Here is a 27,016-nt window from a genome sequence, read left to right on the forward strand (position 1 = left end):
GTAGTGTTAGTATTTTCCCCCTACTCTTTAAGACGACATATTTCCTAATAAACATAATTTGGTAGTCATTTGTTCAATTACATTATTTTTTAAATGCAATAAAACACGAAATATAATTACACAGTTACTTACTATTTAAGCTCGATATAATAATAGCTCACTTAAAACAGGCAAAGACACTACTCTTTCTTGATGGTGTCGCAAAAACACATTTTCTTGATATAGATTATTATTTAGTAATTAGAACCTATCCCTCTAATCAAATGTTGTTAAATCACATCTTAAGGGACTATCTATATATTTTGAAGGAAATATATCTTTAATTTCCTCCAAAGAATCATAACTAGGAAATTTGAAAGCGATTTTATAAAAGGGCAAGTTTCCCCGAAACTTTTCAGAGGTAAATTCCTGTCCTCTGATTGGCCAAATCCTCCTCAGCTCTGATTGGTGGTTCCACACAGGTACTACGGCTGATATAACATCGTAAGCAAAAGCGTAAGTATTCCATTGAATATGACTTATTTATTTAACCTATATCCTTCAACAAGATTAATTATTTATTCATTACTAAATTGAGAACAATTTTAAGTTTATTTCCATAAAATTTGTAACTTCGAAGTTATGGACAATCTGGAAAGTTCGTCCTACTATTATGACGTCACAAACCCATATTTTCTCAATATAGATTATTTGGTAATCAGAAATTGTCCATCCAATAAACTGCTATAAACATCCTAGAGGAGACTGTTTCTATATATTTTGAAGAAAATAGATCTCAAATTCGTAAAAAAAGAAAAAAAAATCATCAACTCTGTCTGCTATAGCTAGAGCGTTTAAATGCAATTTCATGAAAATTCGGGTAGGATTTTCGTACAGCAACTCATAAGTCCCAGGAACTCTGTCTTAGCGGTAAATTCTAGTCCTCTGATTGGCTATTTCTTCCTCAGCTGTGATTGGTGCTTACCTTAGCTTACTACAACTTTACAAACAAACACACGCACATGTACCATCGTAGCCAGAACACAGTCAAATATTCCTTCGAATATGGAGTATTTATTTATGCTTTTTGCATCAACAAGATCCATTATTTGTTCATTGATAAATTGATAACCATTTTAAGTTCATTTTACTAAAAATTATAATTTTTTAGTAATAGTTTATCTGCAATAAGTATAGATGTTCTACCCCTACCCAGTTAAATTCATTCATAAAATACGACTGTATGTCGTGACATACAACTACCAATGGGAACTGAGAAAGAATCAGCCAATGAGATGCCAAATATTTCCCGCTAAAAAGGCATAAGGTGATAGGGTTTCTCAGGTTTATGGGCTGCTGTTGGCGAACAAGGTAATTCGTGCGAGACATCTTGTTAAAACGCTCTAGCTAAGGGTTTTTTTTCATCGCAATTCATTTCATTTTAAATACATGATATAATGATGATATTAAAGTAGCGTGGGAAGAATATTTTCATATTTCTTATATCTATTAGATATCATTCCAATGTTTATCAATTACAGGTTTTCCCTTCCAGTATTCACATTTTTCTTTAGGAGAAATGTATTTAATATGATTCTCATGTAATTGCTATTATCACCATTATTTCTATGAGGTCATTATCATTTTTAATGTTTTGTGAGATATGGTTAAGAACTTTGAGTTCTTGACTATTGATTATATATATATATATATATATATATATATATATATATATATATATATATATATATATATATATATATATATATATATATATATATATATATATATATATATATATATATATATATATATATATATATATGCCGCAAGTCAGAAGTAGGCGTCATTGCCTTTAGATGTCCGGATGCCAGAAAACTTTAGATCAATCAGTCAATCAAACCAAAAAGAATACATAGTAAATAACAATGTAGACTATATAGGCCTACAGTAGGCCAACACTTGTAATTTTATTTTGACATCTGGAAACGAATTTACAGCATATTTGTCAATTAATAATAGTTTGTTAGGAGACGTGAACTTCATTAGGTTAGGTTCAGAAATTAAGTGTTAAAGATTGAAAATTTTACAAGTAAACCTATTCAGCAATCAGTTTTGCGGATCATGGTTTGATTTATTAACAGTTCAGTGATTGCAATTCATAAAGGAAACTGGGGAGAAAATAAAAAGCCTGTTCTCAATTGTTTTCAGCCGTGACAAACTGAAATTCTGAATGTGAATTTTGTTTTCCGTTGATAAGATCACTTCTTCTGTATTCTGTATTTAAGCAACTGTTTTAATAATATTCATACTATAACAAACAGGTCTATACATGTGTGTATGTGTGTATAGGTCATTCTGACCACCACTTTCAATGACAATCCAGGAGCAGATGAATCTGATGTCCTGTTTAGGTGGAACTTTAAAGGTTTAAAGGCCACTCATGAATGACTGAGACAAGGAACAGTGACATTGTCCCACCAAGCAGCATAATGTCCTAGAAACTGACCATGTATACATATGATCAACGCCCAAGCCCCCTCTCCACCCAAGCTAAGAGCAAGGAGGGTCAGGCAATGGATGCCAATGACTCAGCAGATAGACCTATAGGCTCCCACAAAACCCCACCATCCTTAGCTCACAAGGATGGTGATGTTGCAGCCACCTAAGGAACTAGTGAGTTTGGCAGGACCTGAACCTCAGTCTGGCATTCACTGGTTAGGGACGTTACTGCATCAGCCACCACAGCCATCTTCATTTTTATAAATTCTTTATGGACTGTGTTAAACTCACATAATAATAATAATAATAATAATAATAATAATAATAATAATAATAATAATAATAATAATAATAATAATAATAATAATAATATGTCAGACCATTATCATGTGGAAGATACAGAAGCTGTGTTAAAGTATCCCCACTCAGAAACAACAGGAGGTTGTTTTGAATATAAACATAATATGAAATTTTTATAACGTTTGTTAATTTTTTTTCAGTATAAACAACATCAATGGAAGGGGGCGCATGACTGTTTGAATAAAAGGTATTAAGCCTCGTGTGGTGGAATGAAAATATCATTCATTTCATTCGGTTAGGAATTTACCTTTAACTGACAAACTAACATTTCAATATCATTAATTGCGTTGATTTGTCCTAATGATTTTTTTCATTTTGTATCATATTTACAAAGAGCGCATTGGCTCAAGAGATTGATTGAGCCAAATCTCCTACTAAAATAGATGAAGAAAGCGAAAGTCTGTGAAAGGAATAGATGAGGTAAGAAATTATAATTCTGGAAGAAATGAAAGTAATATATGGATGAAAGAGGCTAAGAAATGGATGAAAGATATGGATATGAATTATTAAACCTTCAGAAGAATGGGAAGAATGAGCTCAATGCCAAGATTAGAGTGGACATAGGTAGTAAAAACCCGAAAGAAGATATAAAAAAAAGTAATTTAGAAATGTGTATACAAGAAAAGGGTCAAGTAGAAGAAATGTCTTATTATACAAAAGCAGGCTTGGTTATTATGTAGGCCATAGAACTAGGGCCAAAGGCTTATGATTAGCTAGATGATAGAAAAAGACACGAAGGATGAACTGTAGGCCTAGAGTATAAGCTATGTGGAGTAGATAGAAGACCTCGCCCATTTCTCACATTATTGTTAAAATCTCCTTGAAGACAAGAAAAATAAGAGTGTTGCAATAAAGATAGGAAAAGCAACGGAAAAAGATAATAAGAAATGTTCCATATAAAGAAGGAATAAAAATAGAAAAGAAAAGCGAAAGAAAATGAAAGAACGAGAGTAAAGAAGAAAACTAAGAAAGTGCCGATGAAAAGGCAACAAAGACCAACAATATATACTGAACTGTGCCGTGTGACGGTGTCTTTTCGTCATTACTGTTAAACTTTAGGTGATGCCTTAGAAATTCATTGATTTTCAAATAATTTTACAGGTAAGTGGTCTTCTTTTTTCGTGCGAAACTAGGCTGATAGAAGTATATTTTATAGCTCAGGCTTATATTCGTTTTTTGAGATCTAGCAGCTTAATGGTAGATTAGGCCTACCCGTGGAGTAGGCTTAGCAGTACAGACAAGTGTAGGACTTATCTTCATATTTTTGATAAATATATGATACTTTAATTTCTTGCCAGATACGTGGGTCATATAATTTTCCTACTTGTTGTTTTGTGTCTTGTGCATTTGTGACCATGATTATTGAGGCAAACCATTCGTTTATGAGTTTTAGGGGTTTTATTATAGTTACAGACAGGGAAAGCTTTCCTACTAAAAAAAGTTGCTTTATCTTACAGGAAAACGCACGCTTTCTTCGAAAGTGACAATTTCACTGTAAACAAAGACTGAATGTTCTAAGTGATAATAATCAATGGGGTTAGCATGTACCGCTAGCCAGTAACCTGTATAGGAGCTTGATGTTTTTCTTTATCCCCGAGCGAAGTAAGCTCACAGAGTTGAAACCATTAGATTTCTTAAAAAATATCCCCCTTCTTAGATGGTCTAACAGGTTTTCGGTTTATTTGCTGTTGAAATGAAGGTCTAATTCAGTGAAAGCACATTATTTACTTCAGGGAAAACTATTTTTCTGTTCAAAACGTTTTATCTGTAACTATAATTTTACCCTATTATGGGGGACCCCAGTGGAAAACAGGTTTTCTTTGGGTGAGGAAATGTCAAAATCAAGAGATTTGTAGCAATAATAATGGTCAGAAATGCAAAATAAACAAAATAACCAGTTGGAAAAATATATGGTTCAAGTAAGTAGCTGAAAATTAAAGTACCATGATTATCTATGATTCACTTCACGTCCCTCTAATGGTTTTTGCTCCACCGTGGCATGTTACGCTCGCAAAATTAACCTTACATCACTGCTCCTATGTTCTGGCAAGCGGTAGGTGTCGAGCCTCGCTCGTGAGCCTTGGGTAATTATTGTTTCTTGGATATTTTGTACTTTCACTTGAGCAACAATAGCTATACTTGTTTGAACAGAAGAAAAGGGCCCAACGTTTTATATGCTAAACCTCTTTGTTATTTATTTTCAACTTTGGAATATAAGATATAATCATAGCTCTTATTTTATTTATAATGTTATTAATAAAAGGTTAGGGTAGAAATGTGTGTTTGATATATTTAGTCTGATTATTGGAAATGGAAGCCAAGTCCATGTTTGAACACATTTTGGAGCTCTAAGCGACAACTTACCCTTTTGTTGTGTGTACTCGCCCCTTTAAGTACAGTATGTATAATTGATAATTAACGTTAAAATACTAGTCCATGTTGGGCTAACACACATAGCGAAATTTGTTCTGCTTGCCAGAACATATGAGCAATGAGATAATGTTAAATTGCGAGCATACTGCAGAGCAAAAACCAATATAGCATTCATCTTCATCTCCTTCTACGCCTATTGACACAAAGGACCTCGGTTAGATTTCACCAGTCATCTCTATCTTTAGCTTTTAATTAAATATATATTCATTCATCATCTCCTACTTCGCGCTTCATAGTCCTCGGCCATGTAGACTGGGTCTTCCAATTCTTCTAGTGCCTTGAGGAGCCCAATTGAATGTTTGGTGAACTAATCTTTCTTAGGGAGTGCGAAGAGCATGGCCTACCCATTTCCTGTTTTCTATGCGTCCTGAAGTCCTGATAAACAAAAGCTACAGTGTTGTGACAATGTTTCATTACTATTACAGTACTGTACTCGGTTGTGATTACAGTAACTGTGTTTTTACTACGATGGCTGATTATTTATGACATTGACTAGCATAAACGACAAAGTTTAGAAAAGGTTATTTAATCATCAGCACAATTCCAACTCTTCTAGTGCTTTGTGGAGCCCAATTGAACTTTTAGTGAACTAATCTCTCTTAGGGAGTGCGAAGAGCATAGCGAAACCATTTCCATCTACCCGTCATCATGATCTCATCAACATATGGCACTCGAGTAATCTCTCATAGTTTCATTTCTAATCCTATCCTGCCATTTAACTCCCAATATCCTTCTGATGGCTTTGTTCTCAAATCTACTAAATCATTAGCTCAAATAATAATGATTAATGAAGGAAGTTTTTTTTGTATGATGAACACTGCTACGAACGACTCTATAGTATACGAGTTGAAAAAAATCCTGTTTTCTATGCGCCCTGAAGTCCTGATAAACAAAAGCTACGGTTTTGTGACAGTGTTTCATTATTATCACAGTACTCGATTGTGATTACAGTAACTGTGTTTTTACTACAATGGCTGATTATTTATAACATTGACTGGCATAAACAACAAAGTTTAAAAAAGGTTATTTGAATATCAGCACAATTACACTAGTACACTATATTTTAAGGTGTTTTGAATGTGATTGATGACGATACCTAGTACAAAGCCATAGCTTTTCAGTTATGGTATGCAACCCACTATACCTCAAAAACTATGGATTTCCCACAGGAATCATTATCAAAAACATTCAGAACACCACAAAATGCATTAAAACGGATTTTGACGTAGGAAAAATCTATTTTTGGGTGAGATAGTCATGTAGTCCTGATGGACGTTCCTTCCGGCAGCTTTCTACTGTATAATATCCCTGCGAGTGATATTACAAGAGAATTACCGTCAGGTATCACAGGGTTCTAACCCCCAGAACAACTATCCTAAGATATCGCATATAATCAGGGACGTATCTGTAGGTAACCATAGATATCTGCACCCCAAACAGACTTAACCCAGTCTAGGAATCTAAGGAGGAGGATAGGTTAGGAGCCGTTACATATCCTCTCCCCTAGTCTTATTTACTACGAACCATTTATTGCACCATTCTATAATTTTACCCACTCCTTTTCTACCCATACCCTGTCTACCATCATTTTACCTAACCTAACCTCACTTTAACTACTCGTATCTCACATAACCTCACATTACATACCTTCACTTAACATAATCTCACATTTTCTTAACTAACCTACCCTTACCCTAGTAACTCTTAATTTACCTATATTACCTACCCTTACCCATGCTTAATCTATCCTTACCTTTCCTACCCATACGTTACCTGACCCTCCCTTTGTACTCTTATTTTAACCAGCCTTACCATACCACTCTTATTTAACCTAGCCTTACCTTACCACTCTTATTTAACCTAGCCTTACCTTACCTTTCTACTTTTATTTTACCTAGTCTTACCTTGCCTACCCACACTTTACCTAACCTTACCTTACCTAATCTTATTTTACTTAGCCTTACCTTTGCTACTTTTACCTTCCTGCCCTTACCTTACCTGTCCTTACCTTTGCTACTTTTACCTTTGCTACTTTTACCTTACTTACTCATACCATACCTACTAATAACTTCCCTACCCTCAGTTTACCTGCCCTTACTATACCTACTCTTACCTTCCTACTCTTACCTTTCTACTCCTACTTTACCTACTCTTACTTTACCTACTCTTACCTTCCTGCTCTTACTTTACCTACTCTCACCTTCCTAGTCTTACCTTATCAATTCTTACCTTCCTACTCTTACCTTTCTTACTCTTACCTTGCTTTAACTTTGTGTAGTAAATATAGAATGAAAGTAAGGGATGCACCATATCCATTTATTCTTTAAACTAACTTACAATCTTCTGTAATTCCAACCTGGCCTTGTGTGATCCCAACCTAAGGTGATCTACACCTTAAAAAAAAAAAAGCCTTAGTGTAACTTTAATAGGAAGTTGTTCCCTAACTGACATAAAAACCACGCTATTTAATAGGGATATTACTTTCGGCGTAGCTGAAATGACGAGCCATTAGAATTTTAACGAGGGTTTACTACCCCATCGCTAGTTAGTGGGGGTAGGGGAGGGTAGCTTGCTACCCCCCACCCCCCCCCTCACACACACACACACGTGCTTGAGCTCACTTTGCTCTCGGCTCGGGTGGTAGTCGGACGTGTCCGCTGTCACCCTCGCCTTCTTTTGTTTGCTTTTCCTTTGACCGAGTGTGTGTGAAGTTGGCGTTTGCGATGCGTGAGTGTCCTGGTTTACCTGACCGTCCTTGTGGTACCTATATGTTGGTGGTCGAAATGGACCCCTACACCTTGTGTCCTTACTGTAAGGGCCAACGGTGTGATAAGAATAATGTGTGTGGTGAGGGCAGGGAGTGGTCTACCTCCCAGTGGGAGAGGTTTTCCTGGCGCCGGAAGAAGAAGTCCAGGCGGGATATTTCTCCTTTGAAGGTTTCTTTGAAAGGAGAAAATTCCAAGGGCTCTTCTTCCGTGTCCCAAACCTCCTCCGAAGCTCCCACTCGATTGGTTTCTTCTGAGAAACTGTCGAGTGGTAGCATAAGCCGCAGTTCTGTTGACCGATCTCGGGGTTTGGGAGAGGGAGTTGCCTCCCATAGCGAGGCAGCTCCTCCTCCTCCCCTGGGGGAGGATTTAAATGTAAATGTTACTAATAAGGATTTGTTGCAGCTTTGGGCTTCCTTGGGGCTTGAGGGTTTGCCCTCCAAGGAAGCCTTGTTTGACATGATCAGGTTGGGGGCAGCTGTCAAACAATCGCCGACTTTAGTAGAGGTTGATCCTCTGTCTATCGTCGACGTTGTTGTGGCAGAGGCTTCCGATGAGTTGTTTCAAACCTCTGCTCCTGATGTTGCTGATGTAGCTGAAGGCTTAGTTCCCCCCTCTGAACATCTTTTGAGGGAGGAACTAAGTCCAACGGTCTCTCCTGCCGGTGATTCTCCCCCCTCGGGGGAGTTCACTCACAGAGACTCCTCTTCGGAGGACTGCTGATGGTCAGCCTGCTGACCCCACGGCCCCCAGAGGGCGTATAAGGTGTAAAGCCTGCCTTCCTCTTCTCCGTAGAGGCCTTCCTTCACCTCACAAGGGTGTTAGGAGGCGCCTCTTTGGTTCATCATCTCCGCCGTCCGCCGCATAGGAACCTCGCCGTCGTTCGCCGACTCAACCAGCTACATCCCTGGACCTCTCCGCAGATCATCCGCGATCTCCTTCGGTGGAAGGTCGTCCTTGCAAAGGACACGCCGTCCTTCCACCTGCCAGACCTGCTGACCTGCCGTCGTCGTTCCTGGCCACCTACTCACCCTGTTTTTAAACGGGTAACGGTCCCTTCGGGGCACAAGGGACTTTCACACGAAAATGTGTCCAAGTTCCTTATGAGCCAGGTATCCCCTGCGCGCCATTGTTCACCTGGGCACCAGAGCGCTTGCCTGCAGTTGCTGAACCTGTTATAGCGCCAGCGTTCACCTGCGTGCCAACGCTCACATGTTCGCCAGCGCGCTACTGTGCGCCCTCATCCTGATGCGCGCCATGTGCGCCCATGTTCTCCTGCGTGCCATGCGCGCCCACGTTCTCCTGCGCGCCATGCGCGCCCACGTTCTCCTGCGCGCCAGCGTTCGCCTACGCACTAGCACTCTCCTACGCGCCAGCGCTCGCCTGTGCGCCAACGATCTCCTGCGAGCCCACAATCTTCTGATCTGGGTGCAAAGGGGAAGATAACCTCTTCCCCTGCTCGCCAGCGCTCTCCAACGCGCCATCGGACCCCACCTGCTCGTCATCCTTCACCTGCGCGCGCAGTCTCTTGACGTGTGCCCACGCGCGCCCTGCGTGCCCACCTATTCTACAAGATGTGCGACCTCATGCCCTCCCGTGTACAAGGTATATATCTCCTGCGTGTGTGCGCGCCCAACGTTATCGCCCTCACGGGCTCTTCGGGACCCTGCGCGCCCGCGCGCACGTTAACAATCGCCTTCGCACGCGAGTGGTCATTCAGCCTGCTGCGCGCCCTCTGCAATCTCCAGAATGCGCCCCTGCTCGCCATCGCTCGCACGTGCGCCCACGTGCGCCCTTGCCTGCGCGCCATCGCTCGCCCGCGTGCCCACGCACGACCCAGACAAATTCTATCGCGACAGCGTGACCCCCAGCATGATCCCACGTGCAAGGCTGCAGGGCGCCGCGCGGCCAGGTCATCGTCATCGTGTTTCCCCCCATGCAAGCGCAGAACAGCGCGCTCACTAGAGGGAGGGAGAATTCTGGATAGGTCTAGGGACTTTTCTCCTTCTTCCTTTCAGGCAGACCCTACTTTGGTAACTCCTCCTAGGGATCGAACGATCCCCTTCCCTCCAGAGGGAGTGTCTGACAGCACAGCTGTCAGTCGGCAGGCCTGGTTTGGGTTCCTAGTCAGAGCGGTCATACAGGCTTTTAAGCCTGTTCTCTCTGAGCTGGGCCACAAATCAGTGGCAGCTTCGACTCCCCTGAAGAGGAAGAGAGGAGTAGCTGACGTGGTAACTTCTCCAAGGGCGAAGCTGACTCCTTGGAAGTCTTTGAGGAAGACCTCCTCCCCCCCAGACTTTCTCTCCCTCCCCTTCCAACGAAGATTTCCCGTCCTCGGGAGTCACGTGAGGTAAGGCGCTCCCCCATCGCACCAATGAGGGAAACCCCACCTGGCGCAGATAAGTCTTCTCGGGTAGGGGTGGAGAAGAGCCTCCCACCATCACTGTTAGAGTCCTGCATCCCTCCCAGGAGGGAGTCGAAGGACTCCAAAACTTTACCAAAGTCATCCTCAAGGATTAGACCAGAGCCAGCCAAGCCCTCGGAGAATGTCCACGAGTCCCCCCAAGAAGAGCCTTTGGGGACAGGAGACTTGGCTGCCAGCCCTTCAGGAGGAGAGCTACAGGAGTCAGAGCATGCGTTCTTGCAGGTTCTGACCCTTATGAGGAATCTCAATGGGTTCGCGGATCCAGAGATTCCCCCTCGTGAAGGCAAGGACAGGGTCTTGGACCGAGTCTTTGTTACTCAAAAACCCTCGAAGGCCAGCACAGCTTTGTCCTGGTCTCAAGGGGTTAAGAGTACCAGAGATAAGGTCGAAGGCCAGCTCTCCGAGCTTGCCTCCTCCAGCTGATCCAGCCCTGGTAACAAAATCCTCCCTCCTCCTCGTGTCTATTAGAGGAGGTACTTTGACATCATGGAGGAGACTTGTTTATCTCTTCCCTGACACCACTCTTTGGAAGAGCTTACCAGGGGAGTCCCTCTAGAGAGTGTCTCCAACCGGCAAGTGTCGTTTTCGGCTACGGAGATCCTTAGCTAGGAGAAGGTGGCGAAGTGTGCCATGCATGTAACTTCGTGGCTGGACATCTGGCTAGGGTCTCTGGGCATCCTGTTACGATCTGAGGACTTGTCCCAAGAGAGTACCAGGAAGGCCATGGAGACCTTCCTACTTTCAGGCACTCGTACCATTGAGTTTCTAGCCCACCAAGTCTCGAACTTGGTGCCAGAGATAAGGTCGAAGGCCAGCTCTCCGAGCTTGCCTCCTCCAGCTGATCCAGCGCTGGTAACAAAATCCTCCCTCCTCCTCGTGTCTATTAGAGGAGGTACTTTGACATCATGGAGGAGACTTGTTTATCTCTTCCCTGACACCACTCTTTGGAAGAGCTTACCAGGGGAGTCCCTCTAGAGAGTGTCTCCAACCGGCAAGTGTCGTTTTCGGCTACGGAGATCCTTAGCTAGGAGAAGGTGGCGAAGTGTGCCATGCAGGTAACTTCGTGGCTGGACATCTGGCTAGGGTCTCTGGGCATCCTGTTACGATCTGAGGACTTGTCCCAAGAGAGTACCAGGAAGGCCATGGAGACCTTCCTACTTTCAGGCACTCGTACCATTGAGTTTCTAGCCCACCAAGTCTCGAACTTGTGGGCTAATACCATCTTGAAACGACGAGATGCGGTGTCTGAGAGATTCCACCAGAAGGTCCCCAGTACCGAGATCAGCAGGCTCAGACATTCTTCCATCTTGGGGAAGAATTTGTTTGAGCCTAAGGATGTGGAGCAGGTGGCTGAGAGGTGGAGAAAGTCCAACCAGGACTCTCCTACATAGGGCTTTAACATCGAAGCCCTATAAACCTCCAGCAACCCAGCAACCACGTCCTACTAAGACCACGAAACCGGCAGCTGCAGCGAAGACAACGGTGTCGAAGCCCTTTCCTGTCAAGGACAAGAAAAGCAAAAAGTCCTCCAGGGGAGGAAAGAATCCTAAAGGGAGTGGCTGAGGCTGCAAACGCTAGGATTGGCAGTCCCCCTGCATGTCCACCAGTAGACCAGTAGGAGGTTCCTACAAAGTTGCGCAAACAGGTGGCAGCAACTCTGGGCCGAATCCTGGACGATTTCCGTAATCAGTCAAGGATATCGCATCCCGTTCACAACATCTCGACCTCCTCTGACAGCGAATCCAGTGTTGTTGAGCTCCCTTGCCATGGGATCGGCAAGGGGGCAAGCCCTTCGGGCAGAAGTCGGGACCATGTTGAAGAAGGGCGCTCTCTAAGAGGTCGATGGGTCCCCAGGCTTCTTCAGTCGACTCTTTCTTGTAAAGAAGGCGTCTGGAGGCTGGAGATCAGTCATTGACCTCTCAGCTCTGAACAAGTTTGTTCAGCATGGAGATGGCAGACACAATCAGACTTGCAGTGAGACCGCAAGACTTCATGTGTACACTGGACCTGAAGGATGCGTACTTCCAGATCCCAGTCCATCTGTCTTCAAGGAAGTACTGAAGATTCAGCCTAGACAACAAGATCTACCAGTTCAAGGTGCTGTGTTTCGGTCTCTCCACAGCACCTCAGGTTTTCACCAGAGTGCTCACCCTAATATCATCGGGGGCACACAGGATTGGCATCCGTCTCCTCCATTATCTGGACGACTGGCTGATCCTAGCGGACTCGGAGTCAGCCCTTCTTTGACATCGAGACAAACTTCTGGGACTTTGCCACCTGGGGATCATGGTAAATCTCGAGAAGTCTTCTCTGCTTCCTACTCAAAGACTGGTATATCTAGGCATGATCATAAACACCAATCTCCACAATGCCTTCACATCAGACGACAGGATAGCCCCCAGCCCAATCGTGGTTATGTCTCCTCGGTCACCTCTCATCCTTGGCCCGTCTAGTTCCCAACAGTCGCCTCAGAATGAGATTTCTTCAATGGCGACTAAAGTCCCGGTGGAATCTAGGTCACGATTCCCCGGACGTCATGATCCCATGGGTCCTGCGGAACGGACGGATCTTCAGTGGTGGGTGACAGACGAGAACCTACGAAGGGGAGTGGATCTTCTCGTCCTCCCCCTGGATTTGATGCATACTTATATATAACTCGCTTAGATAATAATGATAATAATAATAATAATAATAATAATAATAATAATAATAATAATAATATGGTCATTATCTAGGGCATGTCACTGTCCCTTGCCTCTGCCATTCATGATTGGCCTTTAAACCTTCAAATGAGTTTCGATGAAGATGTTTATACTGATTTATCGAAATACCTCCATATAAATCTTCTAGAAATGAAGGCCTTATTCCTGGCCCTTCAACAGTTCCAATGTTACCTGGCGGGTCACTCTGTGGTGGTGATGAGCGACAACACCACAGTAGTGGCTTACATCAACAAGTAGGGAGGTACCTTTTCAGAGCAGCTATCCCATCTAGCAGTAGAGGTCCACTCGATTCCACTATCGGCTCGCTTCATTCCAGGCAAGAGGAATGAGCTCGCCGACAATCTGAGCAGAGCGTCTCAGATAGTGAGTACCGAGTGGTGTTTGGATAATCTAGTAGCTAACAAAGTCCTGACTTTGTGGGGTTTTCCGACTGTAGATCTGTTTGCTACAGCGCTTAACTTCAAGCTCCCGCTGTACTGCTCCCCAGTCCCGGATCCCAAGGCACTCTGGCAAGATGCCTTTCAACAACGGTGGGACAACATCGACGTATACGCCTTTCCCCCGTTCTGTCTGATGAGGAGGGTACTCAACAAGACCAGAATATCGGTCAGTCTCTCGATGACCCTTATAGCTCCGCTATGGCATCACGCGGAATGGTTTCCAGACCTTCTGCCACTCCTAACGGAACTTCCGAGAGTACTCCCTCCGCGACACGAGCGTACTCCTTCCGCGACATGAGCTACTCAAACAACCACACGCCAACATCTTTCACAAAGCCGCAGCTTCGCTTCGACTTCACGCCTGAAGACTATCCAGCATCTCCTCGCGGAGAGAGGATTTTCGCAACAGGTTGCGAACAGGATGTCTGGACACCTGCGAAGATCATCCACAGGGGTCTACCAGGCAAAATGGCGAGTTTTCTGTGGTTGGTGTCGTGGAAGGGGTATCTCTCCACTCGATGCCACTATTTCAGCAATAGCGGAGTTCTTCGTGTATTTGCGAGAAGAAATGAGCCTTTCAGTCTCGGCAGTGAAAGGCTATCGCTCGGCCTTAAGTCTAGCCTTCAGGCTCAAAGGAGGGGACATTTCTTCTTCGCTGGAATTTTCCCTACTCATACGAAGTTATGAACTTACCTGCCCTCAGTCGGAAGTGAGACCTCCTCCATGGAACATCGTTCGAGTTCTCAGGTCTTTTAAGAGACCTCCCTACGAACCATTACGCTGGGCTTCAGATCGCCACCTGACTTGGAAGACGGTTTTCCTACTAGCTTTGGCCTCAGCCAAGCGAGTCAGTGAACTTCATGGTCTCTCGTATGACATCGCCCATTCAAGGGGATGGGGGAGGTAACGTTCAGATTCGTCCCTGAGTTTGTTGCTAAGACTCAGAATCCGGGAGTGCCGGACCCTCGGTTCGATTCTTTCCAGTTCTCGAGTCTTCGTTCTGTAACAGATGACCCAAACCATCTCCTACTGTGCCCAAAAGAACGGCTGCAGTTCGTCCCCAAGTGCAGGCATTGTTTGTGAGCACTGGGAGAACAAAGAGGAGGGTTACCAAGAATACTATCTCAGCATGGATTCATAGGGTAATCCATCTGTCCCTGAATCCTGACCCTCCTCCGTTACGTCCCCTTAGAGCACATGATGTCAGGGGCGTAGCTACATCCCTGGCCTTCAAAAAGAACTTCTCAGTGACGCAGGTTCTACAAGCAGGGGTGTGGAAGCGTCAGATGACCTCCACAGCCCACTACCTGCAAGACGTGACCCACAGGAGGCTCGATGCGTTCTCTATTGGCCCTGTGGTGGCTGCACAACAGCTGGTTTAAACCTCAGGCTCCTTAATGGACAAGTAGCAGAAGGTTGAGGGCATTGTTGCCCGGTTTTAGTCTGCATGAATGAAAAGGTTTGTCTAGCCCTTATTCTTTTCTTCATCCTCCCCTCTCTTGGGTAAAGCAGCATCCTGGGTTCTCTGCACAGCTCACCTCGAACCACTGCAAGTAAACCATGTTTCCTTGTGTTCCTAGTATTAAGCTAATACTGTCACGTCCCCATACCCTGACGTGGTATTGGGAGAGTCCTAGCCTAAAGTTTCCATCTAAAGGACTACAGGTCAACTTCCTAGGACGAGTCACTCTTCAGACCTTCACACACAACTTACATAGGCTGCAGCCCTTGCGCAGCAAAGTGCTAGCGAGGTGCAGGGACTCCTTATTGTTGAGTGCTAACCCACTCGGATACTGAGTCCCTGAGCAAAGCCAAAAGCCAGTACTGGCTGGGACTTACCACCTTTCCTAAGGGTGAGTCACCCATATTAAATAGCGTGGTTTGTATTTCAGGTACGGAACAAATGACAAATTCGTAGGTGATTTGTATTTTTCCTAACTATACAAACTTTAGCTATTCAATCAAACTTACCCGCCAGCCCTATCCCCCGTGAAGTCCTACCTCTAAGCAAAGTGAGCTCAGCACAGGTGTGTGTGAAGGGGGCCGGTAGCACGCTTCCAAATTCTGTCACTAATCGGCCAAGCTTCTCTTCTGCAGACACAGAAGAGAAGCTTGGCCGATTAGTGACAGAATTTGGAAGGGTGTGTGAGAGAAGGATGTTGAGAGTTAATGTGGGTTAGAGTAAGGTTATGAGATTTACGAGAAGGGAAGTTGGTGCAAGGTTGAATGTCAAGTTGAATGTAAAGTTACTTGAGGAAGTGGATCAGTTTAAGTACTTGGGGTCTGTTGTTGCAGCAAATGGTGGAGTGGAAGCAGATGTACATCAGAGCGTGAATGAAGGTTGCAAAGTGTTGGGGGCAGTTAAGGGAATAGTAAAAAATAGAGGGTTGGGCATGAATGTAAAAAGAGTTCTATATGAGAAAGTGATTGTACCAACTGTGATGTATGGATCGGAGTTGCGGGGAATGAAAGTGACAGAGAGACAGAAATTGAATGTGTTTGAGATGAAGTGTCTAAGGAGTATGGCTGGTGTATCTCGAGTAGATAGGGTTAGGAATGAAGTGGTGAGAGTGAGAACGGGTGTAAGAAATGAGTTAGCAGCTAGAGTGGATATGAATGTGTTGAGGTCGTTTGGCCATGTTGAGAGAATGGAAAATGGCTGTCTGCTAAAGAAGGTGATGGATGCCAGAGTTGATGGGGGAAGTACAAGAGGAAGGCCAAGGTTTGGCTGGATAGATGGACTGAAAGAAGCTCTGGGTGATAAGAGGATAGATGTGAGAGAGGCAAGAGAGCGTGCTAGAAATAGGAATGAATGGCGAGCGATTGTGACGCAGTTCAGGTAGGCCTTGCTGCTGCCTCCGATGCCTTAGATGACCGTAGAGGTAGCAGCAGTAGGGGACTCAGCATTATGAAGCTTCATCTGTGATAATGTGGGAGGGTGGGCTGTGGCACCCTAGCAGTACCAGCTGAACTCGGTTGAGTCCCTTGTTAGGCTGGAGGAACGTAGAGAGTAGAGGTCCCATTTTTTGTTTTGTTTCATTTGTTGATGTCGGCTACCCCCAAAAATTGGGGGAAGTGCCTTGGTATATGTATGTAATTACTTCGGCGTAGCTGAATGGCGAGCCATAAAAGTTTTAACGAGGGTTTACTACCCCGCCGCTAGTTAGCGGGGGTTAGGAAGGGGTAGCTAGCTACCCCCCCCCCCCACTCACACACATCGGTGAATACTTCAGTTTACTTTTGGCTCGGGAAGAGAACAGACCTGTCTGTGCTCTCCCTCGCTTTGACTGCCATAATTAATCTTTTTTTTTTTTTTTGCTTTTTCTCTTTCGCAGTGTGATTGAAGTTGGCCTCTACCGTTATGCGTACCTGCCCAGGACTTCCCGGCCGCCCTTGTGGGACCTTTATGTCGGCGGTCGACACTGATTCCCACACCTTGTGTCCTCACTGTAGGGGCCAACGGTGTGATAGTGGTAATGTATGTATTGAATGTAGGGAGTGGTCTACGTCCCAGTGGGAGAGGTTTCCCCGGCGCCGTAAGAAGAAGGCCAAATGGGATCTTTCTCCTTCAGAGGCTTCTCTGAAGAGAGAAAATTCCAGGACTACTTCTTCTACCGTTGCCCTTTCCTCCTCCGAAGCTCCCCCTCGAGCAGTCTCTTCCGAGAGGCCGGCGAGTGGTAGCGTAGACCACTGTGCTGTTGATCGATTCCGGGGTGCAGGAGAGGTAGTTGCCTCCCATAGCGAGGCAGCTGCCCCTCCTCCCCCGGAGGAGGATTTTATGTCTAATAATTATTTGTTGCAGCTTTGGGCTTCCTTGGGGCTGCAGGGTTCGCCCTCCAAGGGAGGCCTGTTTGACATGATCAAACTGGGTGCAGCCGTCAAACAATCGCCAACTACAGCGGAGATAGATCCTCTGTCTGTGGTTGACGTTGTTGTGACAGAGACATCCCGTGGGTCTAGCCAAACCCCCGTTCCTGTGGCTGAGGTAGCTGAAGGCTTAGATTCTCCCTCCGAACATCCTTCGAGGGAGGATCTAAGTCCCACGGTCTCTCCTGCCTGTGATTCTCCCTCTCAAGGGAGTTCACTTACAGAGACTCCTCTTCGGAGGCCCATCGATGGTCAGCTTGCTGATCCCACGGCCCCTCGTGGGCATATAAGGCGGAAGGCTCGTCCTCCCCTTTGCCGTAGAGGCCTTCCTTCTCCTTACAAGGGGTTTAAGAGGCGCCTCTTCGGCTCGTCGTCACCACAGTCCTCTGCGGAGGAGACGACTCGCCGTTCTCCAGTCCTGCCAGCTACCAACCTAGACCTCTCCGGGGATCGTTCGCAATCACCTTCGGATGATAGTCGTCCTTCGGGACATAGTGACCAGTCTCCCAGACCATCCACATCCAGAGCTCCTGATGCGCGTGACGCGCCACCTGATTCTGTCACTGCGCAGTCTCCGGTCCCTTCGGGGCTGAAGGGTCTTGAGCGCAAAACCGCGCTTCTTGCCCTCAAGCGCCAGGTTCCTCCTGTGCGCTCTCCTGTTGCTGACGCTGCTGTGCCTGCCGCTGTTCCTGACTTAGCCCCACAGTGCTCACCCTCACGCGTTCACGCCACCGTTCCTGCTAAGCGCCAGGGTCCCCCTGCGCACCCATGCCCTTCGGCGCCCCAGCGCCCTCCAGCAGTTCCTGATATAGCGCGCCAGCGCTCACCTGCGCATACGCGCCCACCAGCAGTTCCTGATTCGGCGCTCCAGCGCTCACCTGCGCATACGCGCCCACCTGCGCATACGCGCCCACCGGTGCTCCATCGGCCACCTGCGTTAACGCGCCCACCAGCAGTTCCTGATACGGCGCTCCTGCGTTCACCTGCGCATATGCGTAAACCGGTGCCCCAGCGGCCACCTGCGCTCACGCGCCCACCGGCGCCTCAGCGTCCACCAGTTCCTGCATCGTCGCGCGCTGTCCAGGAGGCACCTTCGCTGGCGCACAGGCTCCTCCGGACTCGTCGCGCCCGTCTGGGGAGACGCGCGATACGCGCCCACGCTCGGTTCCGCTCCAGCGCTCACCAACGCGCTACAACATCCCAGTGCGTCGCCCAGGAGGCTCCCAAGCTAGTGCACGGGCGCTCACGGCCGCCTTTGGGCTCTCCCTCCAGACCGCGCGAGCTTGCATATGATGCCACCGCTCACGGCGCTCCGGTTACACGCCCTGTTCCTGCCACACGCCCCCTTCCTGTATTCAAGGCAACCAAGGTAACCCTCCAGCGTACTCCTGAGCGCCCTCATCCAACCGCGCGCCCTGCGCGGCCGCCGCAGCAACGCACCCTGGTGCGATCGCATCCTGATGCGCGCCCACGATCGCCGGCGCGGCCAGCGCACCCACAGGCGAGTTTGCTGGTCCTGTCTGACCAGTGCCAACCTCTGCGCCAACGCGCCAACGCGCCATCCCGGCCGCTCGCGACCCTGCTCCGACGCTCACGCGCCCTCGTCCGGTTCTTCCAGAAACGCGCTTGGGCGCCCCCATTATCTCGCGCCCTTCAGGGCCGCATCAGGTCGCTGCGAGCACGCGCGTTTGGCCGCCTCCCGTGCCGGCTCGTGCGCGCCACACACCCTCGCCATCACCTTCGCGACCTCGCGCCCACGCACCCGCTCTATCGCCAGTGCGCCATCGCTCCCTCGCTCTTGTATCCTCGCCTGCGCGCCCTCGTGCCCGTCCCCGCCCACGCGGATGCGCGCGCGGGAGATCCCGGTGTCGCGCGAGCCATCACGCGCGACCCTGACCAGGGCCCGGCACACGAGCCCCAGCGCGAGTGCTGCCAGGCGGACAGTTCTTCGTCTCGTTCCCCTCCCCGCAAGCGCAGACCAGCGCGCTCGCCGGAGGAGGGGCGCTTCCCGGACAGGTCTAGGGATTCTTTCCTTTTAGCACCACAGGCGAACCCTCATTTTTCAACTCCTCCTAGGGATCCCTCGATCCCCTTCCCTCCAGAGGGGGTGTCTGACAGCACGACTGTCAGCTAGCAGCCCTGGTTTGGCACCCTAGTCATGGCCCTTGTGCAGGCGATCAAGCCTGCCCTCTCTGAATTGGGTCACAAACCAGCGGCAGCTTCCTCCCCCCTGAAGAGGAAGAGAGGAGTCTCTTCCGTGGAAACTCCTCCGAGGCCTATTCTGTCTCCTCGCAGATCCTTGCGCAAGGCTTCTTCTCCTCCCCAGACCTTCTCTCCCTCCCCTGCGGAGGAGGAATACCCTTTCTCAGGAGAGTTGGATGAGCCGGACCATTCCCCCTTCGCACCAATGGGGGAAGCTCCGCCTCTCCCCGAGAAGTCGTCTCGTCCAGAGGTGGAGAAGAGCCTGCCCCCTTTGCTGCTCGAGTCCTGTATCCCGCCCAGGAGGGAGCCTAAGGACTCTTAAGACGATTCCCAAATCGTCAGCGAGGATCAGGCAGGAATCGTCTTGAGCCGTCGAGGATGTCCACATGTCCCCCCAGGAAGAGCCACTGGGGACGGGAGACTTCGCTGCCAGTCCTTCGGGAGGAGAGCACCAGGAGTCAGAACACGCTTTCTGGCAATTCCTGACCCTTATGAGGAACCTCAATGGGATCCCAGACCCTGAGGTCCTACCCTGCGAAGGTAAGGACACGGTCCTGGACCATGTCTATGGCACCCAGAAACCCTCTAGGGCCAGTGCAGCTTTGCCCTGGTCTCAAGGGATGAAGAGTGCCAGGGACAAGGTCGAGAGCAAGCTCTCTGAACTTGCCTCCTCCAGCAGATCAAGTGCCGGTAATAAGCTCCGCCCTCCTCCTCGAGTCCATCAGAGGAGGTACTTCGAGATCCTTGAGGAGTCTTGTCTGAGTCTTCCGTTACACCACTCTGTGGAAGAACTCACAGGGGGAGTCCCTCTTGAGAGACTCTCCAACCGGCACGTGTCCTTCTCAGCCACTGAGATCCTAAGCTAGGAGAAGGTCACCAAGTGTGCCATGCAGGCAACTTTGTGGCTCGACATCTGGCTGGGGTCTCCGGGCATCCTGGTGCGGTCCGAGGACTTCTCCAAAGAAAGCACCAGGAAAGCGCTGGAGACTTTCCTACTCTCGGGCACACGGACCATTGAGTTTCTGGCCCACCAAGTCTCGAGCTTGTGGGCCAATACGATCCTCAAGCGTCGGGACGCTGTGGCCAAGAGGTTCCATCATAAGGTCCCCAGTGCAGAGGCTAGCAGGCTCAGACACTCTTCCGTCCTCGGTAAGAGCCTATTTGAGCCTAAGGACGTGGAGCTCACCGCTGAGAGGCGGAGGAAATCCAACCAGGACTCCCTCATCCACAGGGCCCTGACATCGAGGCCCTACAAACCTCCAGCGGTTCAGCAGCCTCGTCCGGCTAAGGACACAAAGAAGACGACCACAGCGAAGCCTAAGGTGTCTAATCCCTTCCCTGCCAAGAGCAGAAGGAGCAAGAAGTCCTCCAGGGGAGGCAAAAACCCTAGAGGTAGCAGCCGAGGCCGGAAACGCTAGGGTTGGCAATCCCCCTGCATGTCCACCAGTGGGGGGATGCCTACAGAGTTGCGCAACAAGGTGGCAGCAACTCGGGGCGGATGCCTGGACGATCTCCGTGATCACGCTAGGTTATCGCGTCCCGTTCACAGCCTCTCTACCTCCCCTGACAGCGAGTCCAGTGTCGTTGAGCTCTTTTGCCATGGGATCGGCAAAAGGGCAGGCCCTTCGGGCGGAAGTCCAGACCATGTTGAAGAAGGACGAGCTCCAGGAGGTTGTAGACGGGTCCCCAGGCTTCTACAGTCGACTCTTTCTTGTGAGAAAGGCGTCTGGAGGCTGGAGACCAATCATCGACCTCTCGACCCTGAACGGGTTTGTCAAGCAGACTCCGTTCAGCATGGAGACAGCAGACACGGTCAGACTTGCGGTGAGACCACTAGACTTCACGTGTACACTGGATCTGAAGGACGCGTACTTCCAGATCCCAATCCATCCGTCTTCAAGGAAGTACCTAAGATTCTGCCTAGACAACAAGATCTACCAGTTCAAGGTGCTATGTTTCGGTCTCTCCACAGCCCCTCATGTGTTCACCAGAGTATTCACCATCATCTCTTCGTGGGCCCACAGGATCGGCATCCGTCTCCTTCGTTATCTGGACGACTAGCTGATCCTAGCGGACTCGGAGGCAACCCTTCTCCACCACCGAGACAAACTCCTCGAAGTTTGCTAGGATCTAGGGATCATGGTAAATCTCGAGAAGTCCTCCCTGCAGCCCTCTCAAAAACTGGTATATCTAGGCATGGTCATAGACACCAATCTCCATAAAGCCTTCCCATCAGACGAAAGGATAGCAAGGCTGAGGAAGGTCGCGAGACCTTTCCTTAATCGAGAAGAACTCCCAGCCCTATCGTGGCTTTGTCTCCTCGGCCACCTCTCCTCCCTGACCCATCTCGTTCCCAACAGTCGCCTCAGGATGAGATCCCTCCAGTGGCCAATCAAGTCCCGGTGGAGTCAAGGCCACGACTCCCCGGACACCTTGATCCCCATGGGACCTGCGGAACGGGCGGACCTCAGTTGGTAGGTGGCAGACGAGAATCTACGAAAGGGAGTGGATCTTCTTGTCCCTTCCCCAGATTTGATGCTTTTCTCGGACGCATCAAACAAAGGGTGGGGGGCCCACGTTCTGAGCCACAGGACCTCAGGCCTGTGGTCAGAATGAGAAAAGTACCTTCACATAAACCTGCTAGAAATGAAGGCCATGTTCCTGGCACTTCAGAAGTTCCACCAAGTCCTGGGGGGCCACTCTGTGGTGGTGATGAGCGACAACACCACGGTGGGGGCTTATATCAACAAGCAGGGAGGTACCTTTTCGTAACAGCTATCCCATCTTTCAGTAGAGATCCTGAGATGTTTCGAAGTCCACTCGATTTCACTAGCGGCTCGCTTCATTCCGGGCAAAAGGAATGCGCTCGCCGACAGTCTGAACAGAGCGACGCAGATAGTTAGTACCGAGTGGTCTTTGGATCCTCAGATAGCCAACAAAGTCCTGACTTTGTAGGGTTCCCGACGGTGGATCTGTTCGCTACGGCGGTGAACACCAAGCTCCCGCTGTACTGCTCCCCAGTCCCGGACCCCAAGGCTCTCTGGCAGGATGCCTTCCAACAATGGTGGGACAACGTCGATGTGTACGCATTTCCCCCGTTCTGTCTGATGAGGAGGGTACTCAACAAGACCAGAACATCGGTCAATCTTTCAATGACCCTGATAGCTTCGCTATGGCATCATGCAGAGTGGTTCCCGGACCTTCTGCAACTCCTCACGGGGATTCCGAGGGAGTCCCTCCACGTCACGAGCTACTCAAACAACCACACTCCAACATCTACCACAAAGCCGTTGCTTCGCTTCGACTTCACGCCTGGAGACTATCCAGCATCTCCTCACAGAGAGAGGATTTTCGCAACAAGTTGCGAACAGGATGTCTAGCCACCTGCGCAAGTCATCCGCAGGAGTCTACCAGGCGAAGTGGCGAGTTTTCTGTGGTTGGTGTCGTGGAAGGGGTATCTCTCCCCTCCTTGTGTTCCTAGTATTAAGATGTAATACTGTCATGTCCCCATACCCTGACGAGGTGGTATTGGGAGAGTCCTAGCCTAGATTTCCATCTGAAGAACTCCAGGCCAACTTCCTAGGACGAGTCACTTCTCACCTTCACACACAGCTTATGTAGGCCGCAGCAGTTTCACAGCAGTCAGCGAGGAGCAGGGACCCCTTACCTCTTGAGTTCCTACACACTCGGGTTCGGGGTCCCCGGGCAAGCCAAAGCCAGTATGGCAGGGTACTTACCACCCTTCCTAAGGGTTAAGTCACCCCATGTAAATAGCGTGGTTTGTATTTCAGTTACGGAACAAATGACAAATTCGTAGATAATTTGTATTTTTCCTAACTATACAAACTTAGCTATTTACACATATGTGCCCGCCAGCCCTGTCCCCCAAGATAAGTCCTACCCCTATGTAAAGTGAAGTATTCACCGGTGTGTGTGAGGGGGTGGGTTGTTCCGCTAACTAGCAGCGGGGTAGTAAACCCTCGTTAAAACTTTTATGGCTCGTCATTCAGCTACGCCAAAGTAATTACCCCATGTAAATAGCTAAGGTTTGTATAGTTAGGAAAAATACAAATTATCTATGAATTTGTCATTTTTCCTAATGATACAAACTTGTAGCTATTTACAGTATACAAATTGGCCCGCCAGCACCAGTCCCCCCTTAAAGTCCTACCTCCAAACAAAGTGGGGTTCACAGCCCAGGTGTTTGAGTGAGTGGGATAGCTACTAACTCCCCTTCAACCCCGCTAACTAGCGGGTGGGTGGTTAACCCTTGCTAAAAGTCTAATGGTTCGTCTTTTAGCTTCGCCGAAAGTGATACCCCCATAAACTGTTACAGGTTTGCATTGTTAGGAAAAATACAAATGACTTCCAAATTGGTCATATTTGTATAGCTAGGAAAAATACAAATTATTTCCAAATTTGATAAGTTTTAACTAATATATACCCCGTCTGTATTTTCATTCACCAGGTGAAATTATCTTTAATGTCAATTATTAAACCAAATATATTTTTCATGTATGATTGCTATCCTTATACAAATATGTTAATTCAACAGAACAGGAGGCACGGACATCTCCACATCTTCATGCTGGAAGCAACTAGATTTTACCTTCACATAACAGTAGAAAGTGGACTCCAATGATAGTCCCCTTGTCTACAGAAAGACCTTAGTCTTCGACCTCTTGGACTTTTGTAAGGAATCATTTAAATTTTTTTTTACATGGGCCAATTTATTAATTATAGATTTGTATGTAAAACAGTAGTCCCCTTGGCTAAAGAAAGACCTTTGTAGACTTTTGTAAGGAATCATTTATATTTGTTAGGTAAACCAGTGTATTAGTTATAGGTTTTTATGTGAAACAGTAGTCCCCTTGGCTACAGAAAGACCTGAGTCTTCGACCTCCTAGACTTTTGTTAGGAATCATTTAAATTTGTTACATGGACCAATGTATTAATTATAGTTTGTTCCGACACAGATACAAACCTTCGCTATTTATAATAGGGCTTGTTCCGTAACTGAAATACAAACCACGCTATTTAATATGGGTGATTACTTAGGCGTAGCTGAAATGACGAACCATTAGAATTTTAACGAGGGTTTACTACCCCACCGCTAGTTTGGGGGGGGGGGGGAGTAGGGAGGGCTACCCACCCCCCCTCACACACACCTGTGAATACTTCACTTTGCTTTTGGCTCGGGTGATGAACAGACGTGTCCACTCTCACCCTCACTTGACTGCCATTAATCTGTTTTGCTTTTTCTTTTTCTAGAGTGTGTGAAGTTGGCCTCTATTAATAATGCGTACGTGTCCTGGTTTACCTGACCGCCCTTGTGGGACCTTTATGTCGGCGGTCGACACAGACCCTCACACCTTGTGTCCTCATTGTAGGGGCCAACGGTGTGATAGGGTAATGTATGCGGTGAGTGTAGGGAGTGGTCTACCTCCCATGGGGAGAGGTTTGCCCGGCGCTGGAAGAAGTCCAAAAGGGATATTTCTCCTCCAAAGGCTTCTTTGAAGAGAGAAAATCCCAAGGCCTCTTCTTCCGTTGCCCAAACCTCCTCCAAAGCTCCCACTCGATCGGTCTCTTCCGAGAGGCCGTCAAGGGGTAGCATAGACCATTGTTCTGTTGACCGATCTCGGGGTGCGGGAGAGGTAATTGCCTCCCATAGAAAGGCTACTGCCCCTCCTCCCTTGGAGGAGGATATTGATTTCACTGTACATAATCATGATTTGTTACAGCTTTGGACTTCCTTGGGGCTTCAGGGTTTGCCCTCCAAGGAAGCCCTGTTTGACATGATCAAGCTGGGAGCAGCTGTTAAGCAATCACTGGTGATAGCAGACGTAGATCCTCTGTCTATCGTCGATGTTGTTGTAACGGAGGCCTGCAGTGTGTCGGATCAAACTTCTCCTGTTGTTGCTGAGGTAGCTGAAGGCTCTGATTCCCCCTCTGAACATCTTTCGAGGGTGGAACTTAGTCCCACAGTCTCTCCTGCTAGTGACTCTCCCCCTCGGGGAAGTTCACTTACAGAGACTCCTCTGCGGAGGCCTTATGAAGGTCAGCTTGCTGATCCCACGGTCCCTAGAGGGCGTATAAGGCAGAAGGCTCATCCTCCCCTTCGCCGTAGAGGACTTCCTTCTCCTCACAAGGGAGTTGGGAGGCGCCTCTTCGGCTCGTCGTCCCCGCAGTCCTCTGCGGAGGAGACTTATCGTTCACCGGTCCTGCCAGCTACCACCTTAGACCTCTCCGGCGATCGTTCGCGATCTCCTTCGGTGGAAGGTCGTCCTTCGGGACCCCCTGACCTGTCACCCTCCAGACCTGCTGTCCTGCCGTCACCCTTCAAGGCTGCTGATCCTGTCATTGCATAGGCACCGGTTCCTTCGGGGCACAAGGGACTTGAGCGCGCAAAACTGCGCCTCAGTCCCTTAAGCGCCAGGCACCCCCTGCGCGCCATCTCGCTGCTGTTCCTGACCTAGTGCCACTGCGTTCTCTTGCGCGCGTGCGCACTCCTGCTCCTGTTCCTACGCGCCAGGGTCCCCCTGTGCGCCCACATTCTTCTGCGCGCCAGCGCCCACCTGCAGTTCCTGCTATAGCGCCAGCGCTCTCCTGCGCACATGCGCTCACCTGCATGCCAAGCACCCACCTGCAGTTCCTGCTACAGCGCTCAAGCGCACTCCTACTCATCAGTGCTCTCCAGTGCCTTAGCGCACTTCTGGAGTTAAGCCCGCAGTTGTGGTCCCTGACACAGCGCGCCAGCGCTCTACTAAATTCCAGTGCGCAGTACAGGAGGCACCTAAGTTAGGGCACGGGCGCTCACAGGTACCCCTGCCCTCTTCTTCCAAACTGCGCACCCCTGTGCGCCCGAATCCTGTTGCGCGCCATGCGTGCCATGCGCGCCCAACTCAGCAGCTCACACCTGCGCGCCCGAATCCTGTTGCGCGCCCTGCGCTCCCATCGCAGCAGTGCACACCTGCGCTCCCATCGCAGCAGTGCACACCTGTGCTCCCATCGCAGCAGTGAACACCTGCGCTCCCATCGCAGCAGTGCACACCTGCGCGCCCGAATCCTGTTGCGCCCCCTGCGCGCCCATCGCAGCAGCACACTCCTGTGCGCCTGCATCCTGATGCACGGCATGCGCCCGCGATCTCCTGCGCGCCCAGCGCGCCCACGATCTCCTCTGGGGGCAATTCCTGCACCACCTACGCGCCAGCACGCAAGTTCACCTTTGGGCTTTCACGAGGCTGCGCAATCGCGCCCTCGCCTCGTGCTTCCAGATACGCGCACTCCACACCCACGCACTAGGAACATTTCTCCTGCGCA

The 27,016-nt window shown here is 48.4% G+C and overlaps 1 long non-coding RNA gene across 1 annotated transcript in view; it reads left to right on the forward strand.

Moving 5' to 3' along the window:
- Window positions 1–3,849: 3,849 nt before the first annotated feature.
- The window catches only part of LOC137621165 (uncharacterized), an 80,305-nt gene continuing 57,138 nt past the window's right edge, over window positions 3,850–27,016 (forward strand). Inside the window, exons 1-2 of the long non-coding RNA XR_011040146.1 lie at window positions 3,850–3,942; window positions 24,252–24,388. This is a non-coding gene — a long non-coding RNA (uncharacterized lncRNA). The remainder of the gene's footprint in view (window positions 3,943–24,251; window positions 24,389–27,016) is intronic.

The sequence above is a fragment of the Palaemon carinicauda genome, chromosome 27, assembly GCF_036898095.1.
Source record: "Palaemon carinicauda isolate YSFRI2023 chromosome 27, ASM3689809v2, whole genome shotgun sequence".
In the NCBI taxonomy this organism is placed as follows: Eukaryota; Metazoa; Arthropoda; class Malacostraca; order Decapoda; family Palaemonidae; genus Palaemon; species Palaemon carinicauda.